Source organism: Ursus americanus, chromosome 2 (assembly GCF_024610735.1).
Source record: "Ursus americanus isolate L20-20 chromosome 2, mUrsAme1.1.p, whole genome shotgun sequence".
Classification (NCBI taxonomy): domain Eukaryota; kingdom Metazoa; phylum Chordata; class Mammalia; order Carnivora; family Ursidae; genus Ursus; species Ursus americanus.
In genome coordinates, this window is record NC_142128.1 from 13334485 (window position 1) to 13357478 (window position 22994).

Here is a 22994-nt window from a genome sequence, read left to right on the forward strand (position 1 = left end):
GGACTCGGCTTATCTTGAAAGTGAAAAAGTTAGCTGATGTCGTTGTTTATAACTCTGAATTTTCTTGAATTCCTCCATGAACGAATTCAGAAGTTGATGGCAAAAATTGTACATGAATATTTCTTTTTAGATTGAATTAAAAAAAAAAACACTGGTAAGCAGAATCTGATCTGGAAGAAAATTAAAACAAAATATACTGAGTTTTTAAACACTTTCCCCTTATAGTTTGAAAACCCTCTCTTTTTCCTGTTTGCTTTTTTACAGCGGCTCCCAAGTAGCATTTGGCCAAAACAACCCACGTAATTTGAGGAATAGCTTACATACAGAAACACATAAATAATTTTGTTTGCTTTGTGATGCTGTGCTGATATTTGGATTTTAATGGCTATGTCCTAGACTTTAGAAAGCAGGTGATTTCTTCCAAAATGCTTTATGCCAGCCAAAGGTAGAGGAGAATCCTAAATTCATCCTTAAAGGGCAGGATTGCTGTGGTTTGGAGAGTGCAACATCATCTTTTTGAAAAAGGAGATAGCAAAGACCCTCTGAGGGTCTGAGAAGGGGAGATGGAGTTCACCCAGACCGAGCCTCCTTCATTTCAAAGCCCAGCTAGAGGGGCGCCTGGGTGGCACAGCGGTTAAGCGGTTAAGCGTCTGCCTTCGGCTCAGGGCATGATCCTGGCGTTATGGGATGAGTCCCACATCAGGCTCTTCCGCTATGAGCCTGCTTCTTCCTCTCCCACTCCCCCTGCTTGTGTTCCCTCTCTCGCTGGCTGTCTCTCTCTCTGTCAAATAAATAAAATCTTTAAAAAAAAACAAAAACAAAAACAAAGCCCAGCTAGAAGCAGCTCTGTGCAAGTTTCTGCCTTTGACCGTTTTCCTAATTGTAATTTTGCCAGAGAAGGGAGATTTGCATTTTGCATTTTTGCGTGTGGCCCGGATAAGGAGTGCCAAGACATTTTGCATCCTTAACTGATCTGTTCGCTTTCTTCCCCCTTAGGTTGTTTCCTCAAACAGTGCTCCCTGATTAAAAGAACCTTCTCCCCCAGTTATCCCATGAAGTGCTCTTTCTCCCAAGGGCCCGGCTTGAAAGGGAGACCCAAGTACAACCTCAGGGCAGGGCAGGCTCAGCAGCTGGGAGGGGCTGCTCTCTGTTCTCTGGGAACCTAAGGTCGGCTCCCCACTGGAGCACAGGGATTTACAAAAAGGGAGGGGGGAGCGATGGCCACACCTTCTATCTCTTTCTGTTTCTCGCGGCTCTGGCGTTTGGGAGCTTTTATAGACTTCTGAGGTGGCCATGGGGACCCTGTGCAGATGGTGACCAGAACCATCATTGGGCCAGATGGTCAAGGATGCCATTGATGGTTAACACCTCAGCGTACCCCCAATGCCTTCCCTCTCTGCCCCTCCACCTCCCCACTCCCTGGGTCCTTCCCTGTCAGGAGCGCAGCACCCCAGAGGCTCTCAGGTCTAGCCCAGCCTTTGTCAGACTCCCCATACTCCCCCCACCCCTGGACTCCGTCCTTCCCACACCTCCTGAGACCCAGTTTCTGTTGTATGCCTAAAATCCCCCCCCCACCCCCACCGGGGGACTTCCACGATCTGTGGGAGAACTTAGCATTAGACTATAGTTCTTGTTTTAACCAGTCTTTCCACTGACAGATCCTTCTAGGCAGGGCTCGGGTCTTAACTTTTCCACAAATTCCTAGTTTCAGGACCTGAAACCTAGCAGTCAGTCAGCGGTCGTGGAATTATTGAATTATGATTCTAATCTATAGATGATGAAACTGAGGAAATGGTTTATCCCGTTCCTGAGACTCTGAAGACCTCAGAAATGGATAGAGGCCAGGCCTCCTGTCTTCTCCTCTTCCAGAAATTCAGAAGTGAGAAACTTGTTACCGCTGTGTGACTCGTGTCAGCCCAAGGCCATGAACTTTTATTTACCTCTTACTGTAGATTGTGTGACCCTATTTGCCCATTAGTAAGCAATAACTAGCAATAAGACAGCCATTATTTTTTATTGAGGTATCATTCACGTACCATAAAATTCACCTTTTAAGGTGAACAATCCATTTGCTTTTAGTATATTCACCAAGTTATGGAACTGTTACCACCATCAATTGTAGATCACTTTCTTTATACCCGAAAGGAACCTGGCGCCATAGACGTGACCCCCAAATCCTCACATGCCCCTCAGCCCCAGGCAACCACTAATTTATTTTCTGTCTCTATAGATTTCTCTATTCTGGCCTTTATACGAATGGGGTATGGTATGTAGTCTTCTGTGACAGCTTTCTTTTACGTCAGTCTGTCCTCAGGGCTCACCCATGTTGTGACGTGTATCTGCCCTTTGCTTGTTTACTGCCCACTAATATTGCACGGTAGAGCTCTGCCCCATTTTGTGTATTGATTCCTCAGTGGAACGTTTGGGTTGTGTCTATAATAGGAATGACGCTGCTATGAGCATCCGTGCACGGGTTTTGGTGGGGACGTATGTTTTCCTCTCTCTCAGGTCTATACCCGGAAGCAGGTTGGTTGGGTTGTATGGGAATACTACATTTAACCTTTTGTGGAGCTGCCCGGCCGCTTTCCAGAGTGAGTGCACCTGTCCTCATTCCTACCAGCCGTGTGTGAGGGTTCTAGTTTCTCCACACTCCGCCAGCACTTGTAGTGTGGGTCAGTCTGATGACCGCCATGCTAGCGGGCGTGGGGTGGTATCGCACTGTGGCTGTGATTCGTGTTTCCCTGGTTCCTACAGAGCATCTTTTCATGGGCTTGTTGGCCTTTGTGTCTCTTTTTTGGAGGAATGTCTACCAAATCCTTTGTCCACTCTTAACTGGGTAATTTGCCTTAGTTTTATTATTGAGTGGTAATCATTCTTTATATATTTTGCATCCTAAACCCTTATCGTCTATCTGATTTGCAAATATCTTTTCCCATTCTGTGGGTTGGCTTTTCGCTTTCTTGAGAATGTCTTCTGAAGCATTTTTGTTTTGTTTTGCTTTGGCTTGAGGAGAACTGACCGAAGGCCAATCGTCCCATTTACCCCACCTTTCAGTGATTGTTCATTCCAAGTGGCCGTCACAGAGCCATTCCACTCTTCCTCCAAGGCCTTCTTTTTCTTTTTACCTTTCATTTGGACATAATCTCGAGCAAAGATTTGCAAGAATAAGAATAGAACAAAATCCACATACCCTCTTCCATCTCTTAATTTTTTGCTCCAGTCGATTTATTATTTCTGGTTCTCTCTCTCTCTGTCCCTCTCTCTCTGTCTCTCTCTCAGTATATTCGCATGCACACACACACACACACACACACACACACGAATAAGCAATTTTATTCTGAACCAGTTGAGGGTAGGCTGCATAAATCACAGCCCTTTAGAGCTACACAGTTCACCGAGTGCTCTCTAAGAATAGGGATGGTCTCTCACTTAGCCATGGCAGGGTCACCAACTTCAGTGAATTTCCCACCGATGGGATGCTTCCATCTAATCTGCTCGCCGTCATCCATTCTCCAGCTTTATCAGTTGGCCTTGATGGCCTTTTGCCCCTCCCGTACAGGGCCTAGCCTGGGACCGGTCGTCGTATTTGAGTAAGAAAATGAATGCCCATATGCGTGCTTCCTCAGCACATAACTGTACTAGTATTTTGGCTTCCTTCGCTTTTCATGTCAGAATTCGTGGCTGACCTCATCTGCCCACCTTCGCTTAGACTCCTCTTCCAGACACGGAGGTATAGCCGGGGCCATCTGGTCCCAGCAGTGCTCTGTGTCCAGACCCCAGCCTCCCACCATGGGCATCCCTCTGCTCCTGAAAGGTCTCCTCTCCTGACAGAAACATAGCTGGGGGGGTAGGGGGGGAGGTTCAGCTTCAGTTGTCTTTATCCGGTGACCTTTGACCTGTTCTGTCTGCTTCTCATTTAACCCCTTGGTCTTTTTCCTGGTGAGGAGGCCCAGGCAGGCCCAGCCTTGCCTCCAGTTCCCCTCATCATATGTCAAGTCTCCAGATTCCAAACTCCGGATTCTAGCAACTATCTTACTTAGGATGATGCAGAAAAAGCAAGCACTGTTGTCCAAAACAGGTGCAGAAACTATTCCAAGGGAATTAGGAACCACATGCAAGTGTATTACGTTACAGTTTTCCAAGTGCTCTTTCATTTCTTTGTGTTACTGGAAAGTTCATCGTTCTATGCGCTTCTAACAAACACTGGAATTCGCCATGGCCCGTGTGATCTCCATTTTGTCCCCGAAGGAAGCCGTGGAGGCAGGCCTCACACCTGGCTTCTCCCACTCTCCAGATAGGGCCGCACATCCTAATCACTTTGTTAATTAGAACTCAGTGTTGCGGGTTTGGTAGAAATTGGTTCATGCACCGTTCAAGAATAATAAACATTTACACCCTCGATTTTTAATGATCTGAGACAGCAGAGAAGTATATAAAAAGGTGAGCCTCCTGAATATTTAATTCTGCAAAGGAGGGGATGCAGGGAAATCTCCGTCTGCTGAAGTAAAGACAGCTTAAGGGCACCCTAGACGGGGTGTTTCCTAGGACTCCGGAAGACTGAGAGCCAGCGGTGTCTAATAATCACAGTTCATACCCTTCCCGGTCACGGAATGCTTCTGTTGCCTACACAGAACATTCTGCGGAGCTGAGAAAATCGGTCACACACAAGTTCTGTACAATATTGGAGATGCCAACTGTCTGATTTTCTCCCAGTAATTCTGATGTGGTGTGAACGCTTTCAAACAGACAGAAAAATCGCGAGCATTGCATGGTGGACAACTGTATCTGTCTCCACTCCGCACCCACCCCAGCCTCATCAACACCCCGCCCCCGTCTGTACTCTGCGTTGGTTGGCATTTCCCTGCGTTCCCTTCATCACCTGCAGACTCTTGTTCATGCACCTTGTTCATCGTCCTTCCTCTTAAGCATCTTTTATATTTTGGACAGAAGCGACCCTACAGTCTTTTTTGGCCCAAGTGCCTTTTATTTCTCAGAATCCTTCCGAGCTTCAGGAACATGGGCTGAGCCGACAGCAAAGGTCTCGAGGCCCAGGCTCACGTCTCTCGAAAGCCGACTGCTTGTGCCGGGTTTCAGATCATGCTCGCCTGTTCAGATCTCACAACAACCGGGAAGTGTCTGTATGGAGAGCTACACCTTCTCCCCCTCCCCCGGCCTGTTTAACGTGTAAGAAGGCTGTCCCAGAATGAGGTTTGGTGGGGAGTAGGTCTGTCTTGGCACGTATGCAGGGATTGGGGGGGACAAGCTTGGCAGGGTAGGACGAGTATGGTTATAGAGTCAACTCCCATCTTTGCTGCTTGCTGGAAGTAATATTTGCACACTGGACCACTCCGTGGATTAGTCGGTGTCCAAGAATAGAAAATAAAGCCATATAATAACCATGAAAGTCCCCAAGTTAATTTTTGAGCTGTTGTATAATATCTCCCTAAGTCGTTTGATTGCCTTTCCAAGAATCTTAAACTCTGTTCATCATTATCTCTGCCCCTTTGTAAAATGGACACAGTGACCTCTCAAAGAGGCAGTTATGAGGCATAGGAAGAGCTGCTTGAACGCTTCGTAATTATCGGGACTTCAATTCCATGTCACGCTGCTGAGGGTTAAGGAAGAAGTGTTTGGTACGTTAAGGTAGGAAGGGAGGTAATTATAGCTTTCAACCCAAGGTCAAGAAAAGATGTAATCGGGAGGAGGAAACAGTAGGTGTAGTCTGTCCTTCCTGTGAAAGAACACGGCTAGCTCTCAGGCTAAGTGGCCCTTCTCTGCGCGTGAAGTGTGGCCAGACTCGAGCTGCGATAGATTGCCCTGCAAGTAGGAGCCTGGGAGATGCATTTTTGGGTGCTGGGGTTTCGGGGGGTGAGTTCGGTTGGGGGGGTTGGAAGGCATTGCCTTACCTGGATCTTTCTGAAACCCAGAAACAAACAAAATGGAATTGACTTGTGAAAGGACGTGGGACGTGGCAGATTCCCTCGGTTTGTTCAGAAGGTCTCCAGTCCGTTTTTGGAAGCTCAACAGTCATTCGGGAGAGGGGCAGGATGAGTGGTGAAGGGCAGGGAGGGATATGGCTTCTAGGCCAAGGTTGGCTTCCTGGCACTGACCTTCTGGGGGTGGGCTTGTTGGTTTTTATAGGGATGTTATGAAAGATGCAGTGCTTTTGACATGAGGGCTCTAAGGGAGAGTGTGCTTACCAGTCAGGCTACTGACAGGCACACGGACCTGTCTGCGTTCCCCGTGTCCGGGACTGCATCCGTACCCTAAGTTATTTTCCCTCAACCTGAAGCCGGGTTGGCTTGATGGTGGCGCTTTTGTGTTCTCCCGGAATCATCTCCCATTTGAAAAACAAAGCACTTGGGGGTGGGAGGTAACAGGTTCTCAGAATGCTTGTCCTGAAGGGAAGAGGAAACCAAGCATAAGCACATCCACTCACTTTGGGGGAGACTTAGTTAGCCGACCAAGACTACAGATCTCTGAGAGGTACGAGGCTTAAGAAAAGGCAAGTTGTTGAGTTAGGCTAAATATTGAGTTTATCGGAGTCAATTTGGAAGTTTATAGATCAGTGACCATCAAAATTTATACTTGACTGATGGGGGTAGGGACAAGTGGAGTGTGGATTTGAAAATGTGTAAAGAAGGAGGGAGTAACCACTTCTACTTCATTTACTTGTGAACGTAGCAGTAATATTTTGAATATCATGGTCCTAATAATTTGAATATTATGGTACTGTTAACAGACGATGAAGTTAGGGGTTATCCAAAACCAGATCCTATTTTCATATAAAAATGTAACATAAGCTATAAGAGCCTCTACGAACCCCAAGGGGAATGGGAGGAAAGATTATTCAACAGGTGACTAGATCTTCATCTCACACCAGGATAAACTTCAAATGAACTGATGAAGTAAATATATGTCCCCTTAAAGCAACCAAAAGTTACTAAGGCAGCAATAAAAACCTATAGATGACATAGGTCATTCTTCAGGAGTGGTCCTGATGTAGAGTAGATGTTACTATGGAAACATACGATATCAAGTGATACAGGAATTGCAGGGAAAGGTGAGATAGTAAGCCTCCTTTACTGCTGGTTGTTTCAGGACTTTGGGAATAGGTATTGTTGCTTTTAGTTTTCCAAAATTAGTGATGTGTTTGGAATATTTTTTTTAAGATTTATTTGTTTATTTGAGAGAGAGTGCGTGCACGCACAAGGGGGAGGGGCAAGGAGAGGGAGAGAGAATTTCAAGCAGACTGTGCTGAGCACAGAGCCCGACTTGGGGCTCCATCTCAGGACCCTGAGATCACGACCTGAGTCGAAACCAAGAGTCAGATGTTTAACCAACTGCACCCCCAGGCACCCCAATGTGGTTGGAATATTTGAAGAAAAATTTATTTATAATCTCTATGTTTTAAGTTCATCTGTATTTTTAAAAATGTCAGGTCAGGGCTTTTTATGCCTAGTTGTTAATCCATCGGAATAGGAATGGCTTACAGAGGGGTTGATGCTGATGGATGGGGTCATGAGTTGAAAGACTTTGTCATGGTGAAGAGGGCACGGGTGGGAAACGCTGACCTGTACTCGAGATGAGAAATGTCTGCACTGTTCTTTACATCCCCAAAGCCAGCTTATCGGACCTGTATTTCCTATTTCATATACTCGGGAGGAGATTGTTACCACAAAGTGCATCTCTGACTGCTAGAAGGATCTAGACATAACCCAGATTGATTGTACGATAGAGTCGTAAATATGCCCTTCTGTTCCCCGGTGTTCCACCTTCTCGCCCCTTCTGCGTCCTTGTAAATCATGGGCGTTCCCCAGCCCGCAGCCCTCTCTGTCATTCCACCACATTAGCAGAGAGAAGGGGTCTTACGGTTCATTCAGTCCCTCCGTTAGCCAAGTTGTACTCTCTACACAGACGAAAACATAAACCGTAACTGCTCACAAGGAGAAAAGTTCTTCTCCTTTCACTCCTTTAATGCATACCTGGTAGAGACCCGAGTAAGCAGTGATAAATAGGAGAGGCGAGGAGTTAAACACCTTTGGATAATACTTGGAAGCTAATGATCCCACGAGAGTGTTCCTACTTGGGTTTTCCATGTGCTCAGAGAGCACACTTTCTCAGCCTACCCCTTACAGTTCTGTGCCTTAAGCACCTGCAGGCAGAAAGGACCTAGAAAATGAGATTTTGCCAGCATCGCATCTTCTAGAAACATCTCTAGTGGAAATTCTGCATAATCTCTAGAATCAAAATGGAATCTGGTTTTGAGACTGAAGGAATTTATTTTTGAAGCCCAGTGGTGTGGGACAGAAATATCCTAACCTTAGATATCCAGTTATATCTCATTTATATGTAATTTTTGGAGGAAGGGCTAGCTGCCAGAGTGGACCAACATGCATTTCGCTTTACGGCTCTGCTACTTTGTGCCTTTATTATCAAGGAGTGCAGCAGTCTGGAGAGAAGGAATAGCCAGGAGGGCCCCCAGAAGAAGTTCTCCTTCATCTGTTTCAGAGCCCCCAGGGCTCTGTAGGTAACCTTGAGGAGAGAAAAAAGTCATTGCCCGTTTTATTGATGTTGTGATTAGCAGTAAAATATTATAATATAGACAAATTATTATACTGTGGCCAATTAGCAATAAAGAGAAGCATTTCGATATACAAATTAATTAGGTTTTAAAATTTAGGCAGACACAGTTGACAAAGACCCCTACTGACAGTTTCTGCCGAAGACATTCATACACGAACTTGGGCATAACCCTACACTGAGATGAAGAGCTGTGGCCGAGTTATGGTGAGATCCCCTGCTGTGCGGTTAGGAGGCTTCACAACGTTACGGGCCTTTCCGCAGACTTTCCGAAGAACTAGGAAGTGGGGTCGTCCGGGTACTAATGTCCTCGAGGGAAGTCCCGGACATCAGGTGGTAAATGTGCAGTTGTACTTGTGAGTGGCCGTTGTCTCCGGGGGGAGAGGGCAGAGCGGGTAAGGGAAACTCACAACGGTTCTCACTGCTTTTTTTTTTTTTTTTAATTGAAGTATAGTTAACATACTGTTAAATTAGTTTCAAGTGGGTAACACAGTGATTCCCCAATTCTATTGTACATGATGGTTTTGTTGTTTTGTGTTTTCTCCCGGTGCTAGAACCCGTAACTCTTAAGGTGGTCGTGTCTTCTTGGTCAGAGAAACGGGTGGTGCTGTGAGAACAGATGAAAAGGCTTCACAGAAGCACTTAGACTAGCGTTTTGGGTTTTTTTCCTTCTTGTTGGTTTTTTTTCGATTTGGGGGACGTATGGCATACGTATGTTTGCAAAGCCTTGTCGCTGCAAGGCAGGCATGGGGACAACCAGCGTGAAGCCCTCTGCCCCCACCCAGGAGGAACTGCGAGGGCTTGACACTGGCTGGTCTGTGATGCACAGTCAGGGTCCCAGGGCTCAGTCCCCGGGAGCAGTGCTGACCGTCCAGGGAGGGAAGGTGGGTGGCCTCGGGCACTTTACAGGTGATTTTATCGCGTCTCTCACCATTGGCAAGGAACGATGTGACAACCGCAGTTGGGTGGGTTTTCTAGTCACTGGAGTCCTTAACACGCTGGAGTGTGCGTTCATCTTCTTGGCCCTTGGAGAATGGAGCAGAGGCGAAGTCCACCTCCCCACCCCCCTCAGTGGAGGGCACATCCCCTGGGGAAGTTTTGATTTGCTGTTACTCTTTCATCCGGTCAAGGTTTTGAGGCCTTGCCCGCCCTGCCTTGGCTAGCCAGTCGTGGAGAAATTTCCAGCCACGTGTTTGTTACCAGGCAGGATCACGTGTCCTCTGCTGGAATGAGGGGTGTTCCATGCAGCTCTTCTTCGAAACCTCTCGCCGAGGGGAGGGCTGCAGCACCCACACCGAAAATCTAGATCCAGAAACAAACCGAGATCCACTTTTACCAGCTACTCGCTCTGAGGTGGAATGCTCCCAGGATTGCCAGAACAGCCGCTCGGCCAGCCAGGTCCGCCGGGAGGGACCCCAGCCTCTCCCTGGGCCCTTGCCAGCCTCGCGGACATGCTTGCCGCAAGGATCCAGGGGAGGAAAGGAAATGGAAAGTCTTGGGTTCGGGTTTTGTTTTTTATCGAAGTACAGCTGACATATAGTATTCTGTTAGTTCAGGGGTACAGCACCCCGATTCGACATCTGCGTGTATCATGCACTGATCACCTTGGGACGTGTAGTTACCACCTGTCACCCTACAAAGCCCCTACAGTATTATTCACTCTCTTCCCCGTGTTGTGTATTACACGTCCATGACGCGTTTATTTTGTAAGTGGAAGTTTGTATCTCTTAATGCCCTTCACCCTTTTCACCCCTCAACCCGCCTCTCCTCTGGCAACCTCCAGGCTGTTCTCTAGGAGTTTTGTTTTGTTTGTTCCGTTTTTTAGATATCTCATCTAAGCGAAATCTTGCAGTATTATTTTTCTCTCTCTGAGTTATTTCTCTCAGTGTGATGCCCTCGGGGTCCATCCACGTTGCAGCAAATGGCAAGCTTCCATTCTTTTTTATGGCTGAGTAATATTCCATTGTAGACCCACGCCACACCATCCTTACCCATTCATCGGTCGATGGACACTCGGACTGCTTCCACGTCTCGGCTGCCTGTAAATAAAGGTGCAATGACTATAAAGGTGCAAGTATCTTTCCAAATTAGTGCTTTTATTTCCTTTGGATACATACCCAGAAGTGGAATTGCTGGATCACATGGCAGTTCTATTTTTAATTTTTTCAAGACCTTCCCTACTATCTTCCCCCATGGCTGCGCCAATTTACGTTCCCGCCAGCAGCGCACGAGGGTTCCCTTCTCTCCACACCCTGGCCAGCACTCGTTGTTTCTAGCCATCCTGACAGGTGTGAGGTGATACCGCTCATTTTGGTTCTGATGGAAAGTCTGTGGTCGGGGCGCCTGCGTGGCTCCATCGTTAAGCGTCTGCCTTCGGCTCAGGGCATGATCTCAGGGTCCTGTGATCGAGCCCCACATCAGGCTCCTCCGCTGGGAGTCTGCTTCTTCCTCTCCCACTCCCCTGCTTGTATTCCCTCTCTTGCTGGCTGTCTGTCAAATAAATAAATAAAATATTAAAAAAAAGAAAGAAAGAAAGTCAGTCAGTCTGTGGTCGGTGGGAGCATTATATAGGTGTAAGATCATTGATTGGTTACCCGTGGGTACTCTTCCTGACCTCTTCCTTAGGCTTTTTGTTCTTCCTGTATCATCGATTCTTTATCTGTAAGAAAGCACCAGACAGCATGATTTCGGTGAGGTATCCAGCTCTAAAGTTAGGAGATAGAGAAGAATTGTGGCCTGCCTTAGAATCACAAAGCTCATTTTTAATAACTGGAATCACAGAATCTTTTGACTGGAGAGAGATCTGGAAGATGACCCTGGACTCAGCCTTTTGTCAGTCTTCTGTCTGTAGCTTCCTTGTGCGATGGTCACGAAGCCTGTGCTTGAACACCCCCGAGACACCTTTCCAGGAGTTCTGTTCTATTTTAGAAAAGTCTCATTTCTGGTGGGCTGAAGTCTGTTTCCCATGTAGCGGTTCCCCCTTGGATCCTGTCATACAAGCCTACTTCCTCTTCCAAAAGACAGCCCGCCCTCCAGATATTGGAAGACCACAGGGCTTCCTGCCCTCCTCCCTTCCCCCTTCCTGCAGCCACTACCAAGGAGACAGGGCTTTGATTCTGTTCCTCATCCTCTGAATTCATTCCATCTTACCTAGGGCCCCTGTAGAGGAGGGTTTGCAGAACCCGATTCTCCCGATGTTCTCGGTTATCCATTTTTCTTACGACAGCCAATACTTGCAGTAGGATTGCTTTTGGCTGATTTGAGCTTACTGCAAAGTGAATGCCAGTACCAACTGTTTTCAAATAAAGGTAAGGAGAGGCAAGGCTTAGTCGTACCAGGTTTTTAAAAGTCCTAAAGGTTTTAAGTACACACTTAACAATGGGTGCTATTGTAGTTCCTTTCTTTTCTTCTTTTAACCCATCATTTATTTCAGCTTGTTAAGCTTTGGGGATTCGTATTTCTGTCATTGAGAGTTAGTCCTTCCTTCCTTTGAGATTGCAGAGGACTTTGTGACACGTTCATTAGAGCGTTCACTACACTGCATTATAGCTGTTTATGTCTTTCCTCCATTCAGACATGAGTTCCGCCAGGATAGTAATCACACCTCATCATCTTTCTCTTCTCTCTCCGACACTTAGCTCCTAGCCTGTAAGCTTCATGTAGTTCTGTTGAATGAATGAGTCAAAAATATTCGCTCTCTCAATTTCTGCATATCAATAAATAAGTTAATTGGTGAGTAAGTGGAAGAGGACAATACCCGAATGCCTTTTGCAGCCCACTAGACACTTTCCCCTGGACTGACTGTTGATCCATTCCTGGTAAGACAAGGTTCTCTCTGTCGTGGATTCACTTAATTGTGTAGTCAGCTCTGCTATAACGACGCGTGCGTGTTCCTAAAAACCCACCGTGCGGTGCACAACGGAATAATTGCAGCTGTAGGCCTTAGAGGGAAAATGGGTTAGGAATACAAAAATTTCATCACTCACAGTTATTTCTTTTTTTTAGGAACCTTATAAAAATAGCAACTTAGTTTTACATGTGTTAAATGGCTAAGAAATGGGGCATCTGTGTGGCTCAGTCAGTTAAGCGTCTGTCTTCAGCTCAGGTCACGATTTCAGGGTCCTGGGATCGAGACCTGCATGGGGCTCCCTGCTCAGCGGGGAGGCTGCTTCTCCCTCCCCCTCTGCCTCTCCCCCTGGCTCATGTTCCCTCACTCTCTCTCTCTCTCTTTCTCAAATAAATGAATAAGATCTTTTTTTAAAAATGGTTAAGAAATACGTAAGTGCTCCAGTAAATATGGCCCTTGCCTTGGAAAAGGCCCAAAGGCGGCTTGTGGAAGAGGATGTTAGAAGGGTTGCAGCTTGTGAGTTACCGTGAGAAAGTGGAAAGTCGCGACACCGGGTGTGGACGGCGAGCCCCAAATGTACACAGTGAGCCCAGGTAGCAGGCAGGGGTGCAAAGTGTGCGCAGTCCGCGTGTTCCTGTGGGCTTGGTTCAGCTCCGTGCGGTCCCCCGCGTTCACCTAGTGTTTCTTGCAGAAGGATTGCCCGCGAGCAAGCCCAGCATTCACAGTGGAACCAGTTCATGTTTTCAAAACAAGTGGTAGACCAGCGGCCCTTCATTCTGTTGCCTCATTCTGTTTCTCACTTGATTGGTAAAACATCTTTTGTGTTCTTAAAGTGTTCCAGGCCCCGGGAATATAAAGCTGCGTACGTCGTAAGGCCCACTCACTCCCAAGGCGCTCCTAGTCTTGAAGACTAGTTTATTTTTATTAGGAGGAATGAAAACAAATGTTAAAGAGACAGACTTGGCTCATCTAGCCCCTTCCCAAGTCCCCTCCAGCCAAAAGAGTATTTTATAAGTCTGGTCCCTTGTTGCAGTTAGCAGATTTCTCTAAATTTGAAAGGTGGAGTTTGAATGGCTCTTCCTGTTCAAGAGATGGTTTCTTGAGGAACAGCACAGAGGAAAGACTTGTATTTTACCCATTGCAATTTCTAGTTTAAAAATAAAATTTCACTTTGTATCATTTACACAGGTGTGATTTGTTGATGGCCTTAACTGAAAATAGGCCAAGGTGCCAATATAATCACAGACTCTTGAAATTAGAAAGAACCCCAGAAATCAGGAGGCCCAGGCTCCTCTTAGATTCAGATGAGGAAATCAAAGCTCTAAGAGGTGAAGGTTATTACTTCATTAGTGACAAAGCCAGAATGGGAATCCGGTTAATTTCCGAACAATATATTTATTGCCTCTCCAAATTGTGTCATAAGGCAAATACAAGTTCTACTCATTTAGGGAAAAATCTAAATTGGGGCTCCTGGGTGTCTCCAACTCTTGATCTCGGCTCAGGTCTTGATCTCAGGGTCACGGGTTCGAGCCTGCGTTGGGCTCCACACTAAGCGTGGAACTTACTTTAAAAAAATAATAAATAAAATAAACGGAACTTAATATAATTTCAGCTTCTCCATTTATTCATTGAATTGCACCAATCCAGTCACTATTCATAAACACACTTCCCTTTGTGTTATTAGTGTTTCTTTATACAGTCCTGTACCACACAGGCTCACCAAGGTGTGTCTTCTTCAGACCGCATGCTCTTATAATTACATGTCTTTGTTAGGGTCGACAGAAAACTGTGTTTCTTTGTGCTCAAAAAGATTTAAACATTTGCCGTGAATTGATCTGGGGTTTTGAAGGAAAAACATCCCTGGTTATGTTTGTGGAATTTGTGGTGCATTACAGAGGATTAAGATTTCATTGCCTCTAGGCAGGACACGCTTTCTTTTCCAGTTGATGGGTTTTATTTTGTTTACATCTGTTCCCCCCAGTCCCCAACTCTGACTGACTGGAAAATCGTATCTGTATTGCACCTTTTTGTGAGATACGTAGCCTTCAAGACCCATTGGCCTTGGCCACTTGGCCTGGGAGCTGCGGTCATTTCTCGTGTACAAGACATTGAACCGAAGATTCTGGGTGGTACCTGAAGAGAGAAGGAAGGGGTGATTAAAAGTGTGGGGTGACTGATAATTCCTCCCCCCACCATTTTCCTGTAGGAGAGGAATTAAACGAATGTGTTTTGAGCCCCTACTGTTGGCAAAGCATTTTTAAATTGTTCTCGCTTTGGGGAGGTAAGTTTTATTTTAAACCTGGGAGGTGGGTGTTATTTTCCTGTGGGGATATTTGAATTCTCAACCTAGTGCTTTGAAAATACCCAATTTCAACTAGAATCATTTGTCCTGGGGCGCCTGGGTGGCACAGCGGTTAAGCGTCTGCCTTCGGCTCAGGGCGTGATCCCGGCGTTATGGGATCGAGCCCCACATCAGGCTCTTCCGCTATGAGCCTGCTTCTTCCTCTCCCACTCCCCCTGCTTGTGTTCCCTCTCTCGCTGGCTGTCTCTATCTCTGTCGAATAAATAAATAAAATCTTTAAAAAAAAAAAAAAAAAAGAATCATTTGTCCTAGGCGTGGTTATGAGGATCAAGCAATTTATAGATCTGAATAAACCAGGGTCTAGAGAAACATAACCAGTGTCAGTGGTTAAAAATAGACTCCCGGGGTGGGGGCGCCTGGGTGGCACAGCGGTTAAGCGTCTGCCTTCGGCTCAGGGCGTGATCCCGGCGTTATGGGATCGAGCCCCACATCAGGCTCCTCCGCTATGAGCCTGCTTCTTCCACTCCCCCTGCTTGTGTTCCCTCTCTCGCTGGCTGTCTCTATCTCTGTCAAATAAATAAATAAAATCTTAAAAAAAAAAAAATAGACTCCCGGGGTGAATGACTCCCGGCCATTTGTCTCTGGTGGAACAGACCAGGTTGTGGGCAAGCACGTTTCCGGTCTGGGGACATTAGACATTAGCCCAGTGCCCTCGGTTTTATCTTGCTCTTTCTAAGCTGCCCCCCTCCTGTCTTTAAGGTCAGGACTTCAGAATGGCCTTCAGTTCTGCCTTAGGATTGATCCAAAGCCTTCCTTAGCACCTGAGCAAGGCATTTAAAATGGGCACATTTCGGTTCGGTCAACCGGCATGGCCTCTGGGAACATGGGGAGCAGCCGGTGTCGCACCCGTGATGGTGTTCGGCTGGGTGCAGCAGGCGAGCCTGGGGACGACGACAGGGTGCAAACAGCAACAGCAACTTGGAGACCCCACCCTTTAGGCTCTGGGATGTCTCTGCGTCTCTGTTCAGCTCCGGTGCCTGCCTTGCCTGCGTGTACCCTCACCTGGCCGCGGGCTCCCTCCCCCTCCAACCCCATGTACCTTGGACTCCATTTTTGTGAAGGTATCATTCTTTCTAGCACGTTCTCCTCCTTGGTGCTTCATTGCTGGGTAATTTTTCTATTTCGTTTTTAACAGTTTCTCTTTCGCTCATTCTTAAAAGATGTTTTTACTTTGGTTTTCTCATCATGAGTGCATTAGGCTGATTTGACAATCATTTGACTCCGTATCACCTTTGTGAATCCAAACTCGGTGTTCTGTTGAAAATTTAAAGACTGCAGGTGAGGGCGCCTGGGTGGCTCAGTAGTTAAGCGTCTGCCTTCGGCTCAGGGCGTGATCCCGGCATTCTGGGATCAAGCCCCACATCAGGCTCCTCCGCTGGGAGCCTGCTTCTTCCTCTCCCACTCCCCCTGCTTGTGTTCCCTCTCTCGCTGGCTGTCTCTCTGTCACATAAATAAATAAAATCTTTTAAAAAAAATAAATAAATAAAGACTGCAGGTGAACTGACACCTCCCCGTGACTGTTCCCCAGGTTCACAGCTATGTACCTTTCCTCATTTTTCAACACACGTAAAATTGCATGGCTGTACTCTTAAAGTCCGTAGACGACTCAGATCCAGCGTAATCATATTCGTAGACAGGCATTAGCTACCTGTGATGATTAAGATCTCTCTCCTGGAAAATGATGGGCTTTTGATTGCCCTGCCTTTTTCTGTTGTACAAAAAAACCCCAAAACTATTGGAATCTTTTGATTCAAAATAGAACATTAGTTTTATTATATATCAAAAATGGATGCTTAAACTTCATAATAGCTTCCAATTATTTTACATTTGCTTGTGTTTCATACTATTATTTTATTGCAGTATAATGTTCAATTATGGAAATAACTCCAAAGAGACATGATTTTTCTGGCTTAATGTGTAATTGTTTATTGCGTATTTTTCTCATTATAGGGATTTTTTCCTTTTGAATTGCAGATATAAAGAAACTTACTTAGATTTTGTAAATTGATTATTATGTGCCTAAAGAAATCAAATATTTATCGAGTACTCACTATATGGAAGGCACTGTGCTTGGGATTGAAATAAAGACAAAGATTTTAAGAGGTCCCCTCCTCCTCTCGAAACACTAGTCATGTACTAAAATACCAATACAATATCTACTAAATGCCTGCTACGTCTCACGGGCATTAAGTGTCTAAAATAGAAGTTCATCACAGGGTTAGAGTGGTTGCCAGGGGTTGTGGGAACTGGAGAAGACTTACAGCAAGGTCGGTTGATGAAAACAGGACTCTGGAAGGTGGAATTCAGAAGCACCTGTCTGTGTGTAAAGTGGGGAGGACAGGAGTGTGGAACTTCTCGAAGTGGTCCTTAGCAGAGCAAGAGTACAGCAGGGGGCAGTGGGGAGGAGCTGGGGGAGTTTTCTATATATGGGGAGAAGCCATTGGAGAATTTCCAACAGGGGATTGCCTTGACAGCATGATCTGATTTATAGGCTCAGGCTGTTAGGGAACAGAAGATCTGAAACCATTGTTTTCTTTGTGTTAAATAAGTAGTATTCACACCTGAGCCATTGAGTAACGTAAATACATAGCTGCTGTGATTCTGAGCTTCAAAGATGGCTATGGAGGAGCCCAAGGGGTGGGGTGGGCTTGATTTTAGTCACATTGAACCCAGGGATGATGGTGGGACAGCCAGGTGTACATGGTCTTCAGGCATTTGCAAAAGAAACAAAACAAATGCCTTATTACCTTCTGCCATTCTGGTTTGAACACCTCTCTGAAGATAAAGTTCAGGTATTTGCAGGAGGGTTGCAGTCATTGTGACAGTAGGTGTCCCAAGCCTCCACTTTGGATTTGGCCTTCCAGGATTATAGCCGTAAGTGGGAGGCAATGCTGCTGTTTTGGTGACTTACCCTAGTCCCACCTCTACCCCAGGGACGGTTACAGTTTCCCACTGTTTATTTCCGGAGAGTGATTTTAGCATTTCAGAACTGAGAGGCGACTCAAGCAGGTCGGCGGTTTCGGAGTCCAGAGTGCTAACCATTACACCGTGGCGTGCCACACATAGCTAGTTTCTGTTAGGCTGGTGTCCTCGTCATTCTCCCTGCCCTCCTGGACTGCCTTCTGGACGTGGGGCTTCAGATTTTATAGTTGAACACGTTTCCTTTTTCTGCAATATGTTAAGGATAAAGAAATAATGGCAGGTGATGAACTAATGGCAAGAGATTCTAGTTTCCTCCCAAGTATTTATTACATGGGTGGTTTATAGAAAAATCGATTTAAGGAACGGTTGACTTATTCTTTGAAAAAGATAAAATATTTCAAATATAGGGCACAACACAATACCCCCCCCAACATACACATATACTCTATTTTTTAGCAAACTCTATCTAGTCACTTGGTGTCGGGATTCTTAGTTTGTAACTTCAGATGTGGCATTTCAGAATCTGTGCAAATCAGGGGGATAGTTGTTCATCGACCTCCGGGTGAAATACTGGAGAAGATTGAGTTCTGGAACGGGAAAGGAAAATAAAGACATGATGATGTTCTTCCGAGGAACGCGCCACCAACATCTTAGCAGGAAACTCATGGAATCTCAGAAGTCATGTAGTCCAGGCTCCTTCCATTCCACGACTGACTCACTCCTCAGAATTTTGGTCATCGTCGTTCATGACACGAATGTCCTCTCGACACTTCCAGTGAAGAGCAAAACAGATCGTTAGCTTGGTCCCCTCCATGGCAGCCCGGGCTCTTTCAGGTGGAAAGTTCGCTCTACAATACACATCCTTTGGTCTCAGTTCTGCGCATGATGTCATCGCAGTAGATCTGCCTCCTCTTCCATGTGACAGTTATCAGGTCCTTGAAGGTGGCTCATGGCCGTGCTTACAGGCAAGACTCTGTAACTCCCTGTTTTACATGCTGAGCGATCCATTGAATGTGTATGGAGCCAGGAAAGGAAATAATCACTGCGAGTAAGAGCTCACTGTCACTAGATTTCATAACTATGTCCAGTACTGGAGGCAGCTTCTGATCCGCCTCCCATCACCCTGCCCCTGCAGCAGCTTACATGCTGGTAAAGAACCTACCTGGGAAGGAATGAAGGAAGTAGTTTCTAACAGTGGGCGTGGGGAGATGGAGACATGGAAAGATTGGGGACCTTGCGGATGGTGTCCCTCAGTCACGGGGCTTGCTGAGGCTTTCCAGCACTCCTAGTAGCCTCTAGAACAGTGCTTTGCACACTCGAACTTGCATATGGATGGGGGCTGTGAATTTAACTCTATAACAAGATCCCGGGTGATGTTAGCGTTGCTGGTCTTCAGACCACACTTGGAATAGCCAGTTTCTAGAATACATTGGAATCGCAGTATGAGGTGGCCGATGGTTTGGGACCAGAAAGGTCGAAACTTAGAGAAATTGTCCGAGTCCTCTTCTCCCTGGTCTTTCTCCTTTAACTAGAAAATCAAAGGCTCTATGGTATCAGGGGAAAAGGCAACTTTCATAGAATCATTCCAGAGGCATCTGTGGTGCTCGCACGTAAGCTACTCAGACAGATTGCAAGCGCTTGGCATCACCCGGGTCCCGTGGGCCATAGCAGGTTGTTTGAACAGACTTGGGGAGTTTTGTCATCTGTCCTCAGGAGTATAGGCAGGCATGTCTGAAAGCTGATGGAACAGTCATTGCCAAAGCATGGTAACTATTTCCCAAGGCAAAACCCACTTCCCACAGTGACCTGTTGAGAACAGGAGTGGCTCTTGGAGCTTTTCCCACCATGCATTGCGCAAACATTGGTTTTAGGATATTTGGTGATGCCTGGAAGGAGTAGTGTCGTCCTCGACTACTCGCCAAGTGACAGCTGTGTGGACTCGGTGGAAAAGTGACTGAGGCACTAACATTGCTTGTGCGAGTGAGCCCCCAACCCCCGCCCCACCCTGCAGCTCTCTTGGCACAGCATGGGCCCAGGGCCAGAGTAGTCCCCATGCCCTGGTGTCTGTGATCCCTTCCTCCCTTCTCTCCCAAACAGAAAGACTTAGTTGCCACTAGGAGGCCTCTCCAAGATTGGCTTCACTCTTTCAAACCAGGCTAACCTAAGACCTTCTTTTTGATACCTGCACCCTGAAAAGAGGGGACTTTGAGGGAAAAGAAGTAGATACAGGGATATTGCCTGATGCAGGTGACGCTCTCATTTTAGAGGGATAAAGTGTGCGTGTTCTTTTTTTTTTAATATAAATAAAATTTATTAATATCTGATACTTATGACTCATGATTGAACTTAGTCTTATCAACAGTGTATTTTTTTTAATGATTTTTTATTCTGTTAGTCACCATACAGTACATCCCCGGTTTCCGATGTAAGGCTCGATGATTCATTAGTTGCGTATAACACCCAGTGCAAGTGTGCGTGTTCTGGCGGACTCTGAAGCAGTGAGAGAGTGAGCCCTTGCTGACCGGAACTTAGGTCTGCCCGAAGCTCAGCTGGTACGTTATAGCCCTGCATTGCAGAGGGTTAAGAAGAAACCTGGGGTTGGGGAATATTTGTGTGTATGTATGGCCTGGGAGCCGAGGAGAAGCCAAGGATAGCCTCGAAAGATGGACGTTCTAACCTGCCATCATCATACCCCCACGCAGCGTCTTTACTAAATGGGTCCCAGTGATTGTCTAATCTGTTCCTGAAATCAGATAAAACAGGTCACAGTGTGCAAAGCACACAATATTACACTGATTGGTAATATTTCCGTACCATCTTTGGTGCTGGTGGCTTTTCCCTTTGTCCTTGAGAAAAATCATCTTTGGTAAAATTCAAAGGGTCGAAAATAAGGCTTAACCGGGAGCCAGTCATTTGCCAACCTCCATGGGCATGATAACCTTTTAGAGTGTGAATGTTATTAGCAAGATGCCTCGTTCCATAGCCCCAGAATATCATAAGCATATTGATACCACAGACACGTACAGATCCAAGAAAGATTGCTTATCACAGTAAGAGGCCAAACAAAAGGACATACTACACCAAAGCATTTTTGCCTTAGAAGGTGACCAGGATTAGGGGCGCCTGGGTGGCACAGCGGTTAAGCGTCTGCCTTCGGCTCAGGGCGTGATCCTGGCATTATGGGATCGAGCCCCACATCAGGCTCCTCTGCTGTGAGCCTGCTTCTTCCTCTCCCACTCCCCCTGCTTGTGTTCCCTCTCTCGCTGGCTGTCTCTATCTCTGTCAAATAAATAAATAAATAAATAAAAATCTTTAAAAAATAAAAAAAAAAAAAAAGAAGGTGACCAGGATCAGGTCGGCCTCGTGATTACTTCCCCTTCTGGCTCCGAACATGAAACCCTCAGCCAGAGACGTTAGAAGTGAGCAGCGGGGGGCGCCTGGATGGCACAGCGGTTAAGCGTCTGCCTTCGGCTCAGGGCGTGATCCCGGCGTTGTCGGATCGAGCCCCATGTCAGGCTCTTCCGCCATGAGCCTGCTTCTTCCTCTCCCACTCCCCCTGCTTGTGTTTCCTCTCTCGCTGGCTGTCTCTATCTCTGTTGAATAAATAAATAAAATCTTTAAAAAAAAAAAAGTGAGCAGCAGGCCACAGGATCGTGAGGAAGGTGTTCCATCTGTAAACAGATCTGTGGGCGTCCATGAGCTTTGAGCCCTCAGTTACACTTAGCTATGAAGATACTGGAGGATGGGCTGCCTTGAGAAAGATGACATTCTTTCCTTCTCATTCATAGCCCCACCTGATTGTTCTCAATGTGAAAGGTAGGGTGGTTAGGTACCAGGAAAATATATATACCTAAAGTTATCATTTATTTTCAGTGCTTTGGTCCCACCTTTTGGAGAATTTCCAAAATAAGCAAATGGGCTCCTTGTGGTCTTCAAGTCTAGGGAATGTGTGCTGTAGCTTTTCTTAGGGTGATAGCCTCGGGCCTAGATTTGCTGTTTACTCAGAGCAGGCAGGCCATGTTGCATGAATCCAGACATGTGGTTAAAGATCCTTCTAGAACCTTCCCTTGTTAAGACTCCTTGTCATGCCCTAGAGACACAGCAGTATCTTGTTAAGTGTCAGGCGGGCACTGGTCTTAAAGGTGGTTGTGTTTGTGTGTGTACACGCACACAGGGTCATGTGGGCACTTGGTCAACAGTCAGACAGGGCTGATGAGGACGGGCCAGGAAGCTGCGACCCACGGGAGGGGCCGGAGGGCAGAGGTAGAGAGGTGCTGCGGATTAGAAACCAAGCAGGAGGTGATCTCGTCCAGCTGATGAACATGGAGACTGGCGGAAGGACGCAAGCAAAAATAATGGGGAGATGTCTTTGAGGCCAAAGCACGGAAGCTTGGGCTTTCTCTCGGAAACTAGAACTTGGAGTTTTTCCAGTGTTCTTGACGTGATTGGAGATTTTATCCTCCGATACCTTGTCTCTCGTGTCACGTCTGTACACATCCCAAGACACAGTTCAGTTGCTTTGGGCCTAAGACTGGTCCTTGGGGCCAGTTCAGCAGGACTGTGTTATAGATAAAAGTTCCTGACCATCGATAACTCAAAATCAATAAAATATCTTCATTAGCTCTGATTAGCTAAGCTTATCTCTGAACCTTACAGAAAACAAACACTGAACCCGAAGTCCGCGGGTACGCCTGACGGCCGTTCCCATCTTTTTTCCTCCACACCGCGTTGTATGCTCTCAGCCACCAGCTCCTGGAAGTCTAGGGGCGGTTTCTTGTCCATCTTGGTACCCTCAGGACCTGGGGCAGGGCTGGTGTGAAGTGACACCAGCCTTTTCCTTGTATGACATGAAAAACCTGATTACACCCAGGACACTGACACTCTTGGGTTTGGTCAAGACTTTTTTATGCCCCCATCTTGACCCCCAGTAGATCACAATCCACTTTTCTCCTCATTCTGGTCCTTCACCAGCATGGTCCTCCATTGTTCTGATTTGCTAGAAACTACAAAAGAAATACAACGCAAGCCCAGGTTGACCTTTACGGCCCACGTTCCATAGGAGGAAGTCCTGCTGGTGGGCTGCAGTCTGCATCTCCAAGCCTGATCCCCTGAAGACAGATTTTTGGCCTTAAGGCATCAGAAACACAGGCATACACGTAAGGGTTGGTGCTTTTGGCGGTGCGAGGCTTATACGGGATAAACTTGAAACAAGTGTAAGGACACTCACCTGTCGTCTGTTGATTTTCCTTCAGTTCTCATTCGTAGGTTAATCTTGGAAAC

The 22994-nt window shown here is 46.4% G+C and overlaps 1 protein-coding gene and 1 long non-coding RNA gene across 6 annotated transcripts in view; both read left to right on the forward strand.

Annotated features, from left to right (window-relative positions):
- LOC123784717 (uncharacterized) overlaps positions 1-21345 on the forward strand; it is a 45299-nt gene extending 23954 nt beyond the window's left edge. Inside the window, exon 2 of the long non-coding RNA XR_006777538.2 lies at positions 1-21345. This exon is cut by the window's left edge and continues 14197 nt beyond it. This is a non-coding gene — a long non-coding RNA (uncharacterized LOC123784717).
- The window catches only part of AUTS2 (activator of transcription and developmental regulator AUTS2), a 1104184-nt gene that overhangs the window by 1044106 nt on the left and 37084 nt on the right, over positions 1-22994 (forward strand). The window lies entirely within an intron of this gene.